Source organism: Manis pentadactyla, chromosome 15, assembly GCF_030020395.1.
Source record: "Manis pentadactyla isolate mManPen7 chromosome 15, mManPen7.hap1, whole genome shotgun sequence".
Taxonomy (NCBI): domain Eukaryota; kingdom Metazoa; phylum Chordata; class Mammalia; order Pholidota; family Manidae; genus Manis; species Manis pentadactyla.
Window position 1 is genome coordinate 66,341,479 of NC_080033.1, and position 6,133 is coordinate 66,347,611.

Sequence of the window (6,133 nt, forward strand, 5' to 3'; positions counted from 1 at the left end):
GAATTCGCTGGAGATTCATCCAAGTTGTTCATGCTTTTATTCACCACTTTATCCTCAGCACCTAGAATACTACCTGATGCGATGCAGGCTCTCAGTCAATGTTTGTTCAATGAATGAGTGCCCTCAACAAATAGATTCAATTCGATAATTCTACCAACAAGAAATGGGTATTTTACTGAAGGTGCCCTGGGAGATGCGGAAGACCAGTCACATGGAGCCCAGTGACGTGGCACAGAGCGTCCTCCTCCTGACATCCCTCCTCCCTGCTGATCCCTCGGGACCTCCTCTGTAATCCAGCATTTCCATTTCACAGTCCAGCTTATGGATCCAAATCAAACAAAAATCTGAACCCTGGAGACGGCAGAATGCAGACCATCGGCTCTTCCTCAGACTCTCCTTTGGGGACCTCAGCACCTCCAGCCCTGATGAGATGACTGGGAGGAAACGTCAGCCATGGTGGCCTAAGACAAGCACGAGTGAGGTCTGCACTTGGGTGGCAGGAATGGGAAAGAGCTGGCAAATGTGACAGCCACGCAACTGTTCATCATCCTAATTTAAATATTTGAGAAGAAGGTGGAATTAAAAAATGTTTCCCCACCCCCATTCTACTCAATCATATTGCCAAATAGTACCCAGAGCTAATCATGAAAAAGGGTGCAGTTCTGTGGGGAAGAAAAATATGTCCGTGGTTTGTTTACCTGTTTAAGATGACAGGTGGAATACTGGACTGATGAGGAAACCCAGCACACCACGTCTCTCCCTCGGTTTCAAAAACACCAATGGTCAGTGCCAGGATATCCAATTTACCTTGATCCTTACTTCCATCATATTTCACACAGAGGCCAATGTAATTAGCTCAAAACACCACAGGAACCAAGACTCACGCATCTTTCTTGAAGGCACTCTGAGAAACATCCTCCTTTCCCTCCAGGCCATCCTTGTTATGCTTCATGTGGGTGTGATGCGTGGCCAGGAAGTTCTGCAGGGAACAATTGCTCCAGACCTATTCCTTGCTTTGGTAAAGCCACGGCGTTTCATAAGTGCTCTAAGATGTGTCAGAAACACAGTAAACCCTTAGATGTTCTGTGACCCACTAACTTTTTTCTTCAAGGATTTCTGTAATTTGATTGCAATTCAGGAATAAGCTGGACATATACTTGGACAAGTCAACGCATGAAAAACCTAAATGCATTTGAGTTATATCAGAATTATTAGTTCACACTTACTTCCTCCCAACCAGTTACCAAGCACTGGGCTGACTCCATTAAGGAGGTGGCTGGTCCCGCATAAGTACAAACACCTTTGATTACTTAAGTTGTTTAAAAACTGTTTGGGTGGTTTTTAAATGGCCAAGAGAAGTCTTTCCCATGGCAAATCGGGACATCCAGAGAGAAAAGTCACTGCCACCTTATCTTCCAACAGTGCCGAGGAGACCTCTGGCCTCTACACTTCAACTTCCTCCTAGGAGTTTAGACTCAGCGACCAGGTGCAGATGCACGCAGAGCTGAAACCAGCGGCTGGGCCACGGCCGGGAACAGTCTCTGAAGGTCAAGCACCAGCCAAGAGGCTGGGATTTTCCTGGACAAGGCGAGCAAAGAGAGATGGGTGTTGGCGCAGGGTGGGAGTGAGCCAGCCTTCTGGCCTCCTGGCGATCGGGAAAGGTACACAGACGCGTGTGCCTTGGGGAGCTGCCTGTTTGCAGGGAATGCCTGACAAAGCTCTGGTCCTTGAAGGCTGAGGGTGCAGCTCTGGAAGAGGACTTGGAGGTGGAGGTGCGTGACTGAACAAAGCAGGTGTAGAGTTAATTCCTCAAGGAAGAACAGTGGAAAAGAAACACCAGGGGTATTTTTTTCCTCTGATTACAGAGGTCATATATGTTCGTTATAGAACACCTGGTTATATATATATTTTTAAATGAGAAAGACACCCGTAGCCCCACTACCAAAACAGAACCCCTGAAATTATTCTGGGGTGTTTTTTCCCCCAGTTTTTAAACTTTTCTGTGCACAGTTTATGTTTTAGTGATCAGTTTACAACCTACTCACCAGTTTAAACCTGCTTTTTTCATTTAGCAAGTATTTTCCTAGATCACTAAATTCCTCTAATGGGAACATATTATTCTATCTTTAGGACATGGCATGATGTGTCTATCCTCTCCTGCTGTTAGACATCTAGGTTGTTTCTTATTATTTACTGTTATTAATAATGCCAGAGCAGTCACTTAGTGCCTGTGTTTCTAGAGTTCACCCCTCTTTCTGACTCTATATTCAGGTGCTTGTTACTGTTATTTTCTTTGGCTAGATTCCCAGCTTGGGATTTATTAATGAAAGAGTAGGAAAACAAGGTTTGGGGTCTTCTTTGAAAGGTCAACGATTTTGGTTTGATCCATAGGAAACTGAGAGGCCATTCTAGAATCGGAGAGGCTCAAATGGTCAAAGTGGCTCAAATCCACATTTCTCAGGAGACAAAAAAAAATGGCTACATGTAATATAATGTTAGTCTAAACCCTCCCTTCTTCCTCTTCCCTATTCTTTCTTACCCTCTCTAACTTTCCACTCCATACAAATGCTTGTTCTGTTTCAGGTATAGTCACTTCATTCTTTCATGCATTCATTCAGCAATAACCAAAGCTGTGTTGGCATCTAATGGTGAGCAGACCCAGTGTCTCAGCCGTCCTCAGGGAGCGTAGAGCACAGAGAAGGACGCTGCACCACGGGAGCAAGTCAGCAGATTCCGTGGAATGGTGGTGAGAAAAGAGGATGTGCCAGGAGGCGCCCAGGCTGCTGTGGGACCCAGGCCTGGTCGCACGTGGATAGCAGCAGGTAACAAGGTGAAATGGGCCATCAGGATAGAGAAAGGGGCATGGGCCTAGGCCTGGGATCAGGAGAGCACTTGGTGAATTTGGAAAACTTGGACTGTGGAGTAGAAGGTGGACAGAAAAGAAGTTTTAGCTGGCCCCACAATCTATCCATACTCAGGTAAGAAACAGAATTGGCGTTAACTCAAAAGGAGTCCCCAGTGGCTTCTTCAAGGACAATCAAGGATGGATAGTCATTTTTTAAATCGTTTTTTTTTTGAGATCTAACTCAGACACCATAAAATGCACTCTACTTAAAGTATACAATTCAATGGTTTTAGTATATTCAATATTGTGTAACTATCACCACTGTCTAATTTTAGAACATTTTCATCATCCAATAAGAAACGCTGTATCCACTGGCAGTCACCCCTCATTCTCCACCCCCATCCCCAGTGCTGGGCAACCACAAATCTACTTTCTATCTCTATGGATTTGCCTGGGCTGGCCATTTCATATAAACTGAATCATGCAATATGTGGGTTTTTTGTGATTGGCTTCTTTCACTTAGCACAATGTTTTCAAGGTTGAAACAACCTGTGTTGCTGCATGAATCAGCACTTCATTCCTTTTGTGGCTAAATAATATGCCACTGTATGAACAGACCACATTTTGTTTATCCATTCATCAGTTGATAGACCTCTGGATTGCTTCCTCTTTTGGGCTGTCATGAATAATGCTGCTGTGAACATTCATGTACAAGTTTGTATGTGGACATATGTTTTCATTTCTCTTGGGTGGGTACCTTGGAGTGGAATTGCTGTGCCATATGATCACTGTGTTTAACATTCTGAAGAACTGCCAAGCTCTTTTTCAAAGTGGGTGCACCATCTTACATTCCCAGCAATGTAGGAGAGTCTCTGTATGTCCACAACCTTCCTAATTTGTCTGCTCTTTTTATTCTAGCCATCCTAGATACAAGGAAATGGTATCTCATTGGGGTTTTGATTTGCATTTCCCTAATAACTAATGATGGATATTGAACATCTTTCCCTGTGCTTATTGGCCATTTGTAGATTTGTGGGAAAGTATCTACTCAAATCCATTGCCATTTTAAATTGGGGCATTTGTCTTTTTTGTTTTTCTGTATCATTAATCTACAATTACATGAAGAACATTATGTTTACTAGGCTCCCCCCTTCACCAAGTCCCCCCCACATACCCCTTCACATTCACTGTTCATCAGCGTAGTAAGATGCTGTAAAATCACTACTTGTCTTCTCTGTGTTATACAGCCCTCCCCGTGCCCCCCACACACTATACATGCGGGGCATTTATCTTTTTATTGCTGAGTTATAAGAGCTCTTTATATATGGTACATATAAATCCCTTATCAAATATATGATATGCAATATTTTCTCCCATTCTGCAGGTAGTCTTTTTACTTTCTCAATGGTACCCTTTGAACTACAGAAGTTTAAAAATTCTGATAAAGTCCAATTTACTGATTTTTTTATTAAGGTATTATTGATATACACTCTTATGAAGGTTTCACATGAAAAAACAATGTGGTTACTACATTCACCCATGTTATCATGTCCCCCCCATGCCCCATGGCAGTCACTGCCCATCAGTGTACTAAGATGCCACAGAGTCACTATTTGCCTTCTCTGTGCTACACTGTCTTCCCCATGTTCCCCCACACACACCATGTGTGCCAATCATAATACCCCTCATCCCCTTCTCCCTCCCTCCCCACCTGCCCTCCCCCACCCCTCCTTCTTGGCAACCACTAGTCCCTTCTTGGAGTCTGTGAGTCTGTTTCTGTTTTGTTCCTTCAGTTTTTTATTATTTTTATTTTTATTTTTTGGTGTCATTAATCTACAATTACATGAGGAACATTATGTTTACTAGGCTCGCCCCTTCACCAAGTCCCCCCCACATACCCCATTGGTCACTGTCCATCAGCGTAGTAAGATGCTGTAGAATCACTACTTGTCTTCTCTGTGTTGCACAGCCCTCCCTATGCCCCCCCCACATTATACATCATTATACATGTTAATCATAAGACCCCCTTTCTTCCCCCCCACGCCTTCTCCCTCCCTTCCCACCCATCCTCCCCAGTCCCCTTCCCCTTTGGTAACTGTTAGTCCCTTCTTGGAGTCTGTGATTCTGCTGCTGTTTTGTTCCTTCAGTTTTGCTTCGTTGTTATACTCCATAAATGAGGGAAATCATTTGGCACTTGTCTTTCTCCACCTGGCTTATTTCACTGAGCATAATATCCTCCAGCTCCATCCACGTTGTTGCAAATGGTAGGATTTGTTTCTTTCTTATGGCTGAATAGTATTCCATTGTGCATATGTACCACATCTTCTTTATCCATTCATCTACTGATGAACACTTAGGTTGCTTCCATATCTTAGCTATTGTAAATAGCACTACAATAAACATAGTGGTGCATATGTCTTTTTGAATCTGAGAAATTATATTCTTTGGGTAAATTCCTAGGAGTGGAATTCCCAGGTCAAATGGTATTTCTATTTTTAGTTTTTGATGAACCTCCATATTGCTTTCTGCAATGGTTGAACTAGCTTACATTCCCACCAGCAGTGTAGGAGGGTTCCCCTTTCTCCATATCCTTGCCAGCATTTGCTGTTCTCCAATTTATCTGATTTTTAAAAATCTCTTCTGCTTTTGGTGTCATATCTAAGAAACTGCTACAAAACCTATGATCCCAAAGATTTACTCCTATGTTTGCTTCTATGAGTTTTACAGTTTTAGCTCTTACATTTAGGTCTATGATCCATTTTGAGTTAATTTTTGTACACAGTGTGAGGTAGGGGTCCTCCTTCATTCTTTTGCATATGGATATCCAGTTGCCCCAGCATAAAAGTCACCTTTTAGGATTGATTCCAGACAGAAAGAAAAGTGTATCTCCGTTTCCTCCATCACTGCCTGGAGATGTTTCCTTCAACCAGCGAGAAGCAGCCATAGGGCAGATCTGTGCTGGTCCCAGCAAGGCCTTGGTTCAGAGACAAGGAAAGCAAGATGGAAGCCTCAGTCAGCTGTGGTTTCCATGGCTCCTTCTACAGTGGAGATCGAAGGTGTCCTCCTCCATCTCCTTCACCGAGTCTTGGCCAAGTTCCAGGTGAGTCCAGCATATGGGCACTCAATTCTGAGTCGTATGCCCTGGAGAGTTTTTCTAGGACTTTCTTTCTTTAACTACATCTCTGTGTGCCAGGAGGGCTGAGGGGGGCTGATCTTCCCAGCTATCCAAACCCATTCCAAGAGGTAGGGGAGCTGGTGGGTGGATTTGGGACCAGTGAAAGACACAGG

At 43.6% G+C, this 6,133-nt stretch overlaps 1 long non-coding RNA gene across 1 annotated transcript; it reads left to right on the plus strand.

Annotated features, from left to right (window-relative positions):
• The first annotated feature begins 492 nt into the window (after window positions 1-492).
• On the plus strand, window positions 493-5,825 carry LOC130680954 (uncharacterized). The gene is made up of 3 exons (XR_008994022.1): window positions 493-1,772; window positions 2,584-2,822; window positions 5,714-5,825. It is a non-coding gene; the product is annotated as an uncharacterized LOC130680954 (long non-coding RNA).
• The last annotated feature ends 308 nt before the right edge of the window (window positions 5,826-6,133 follow it).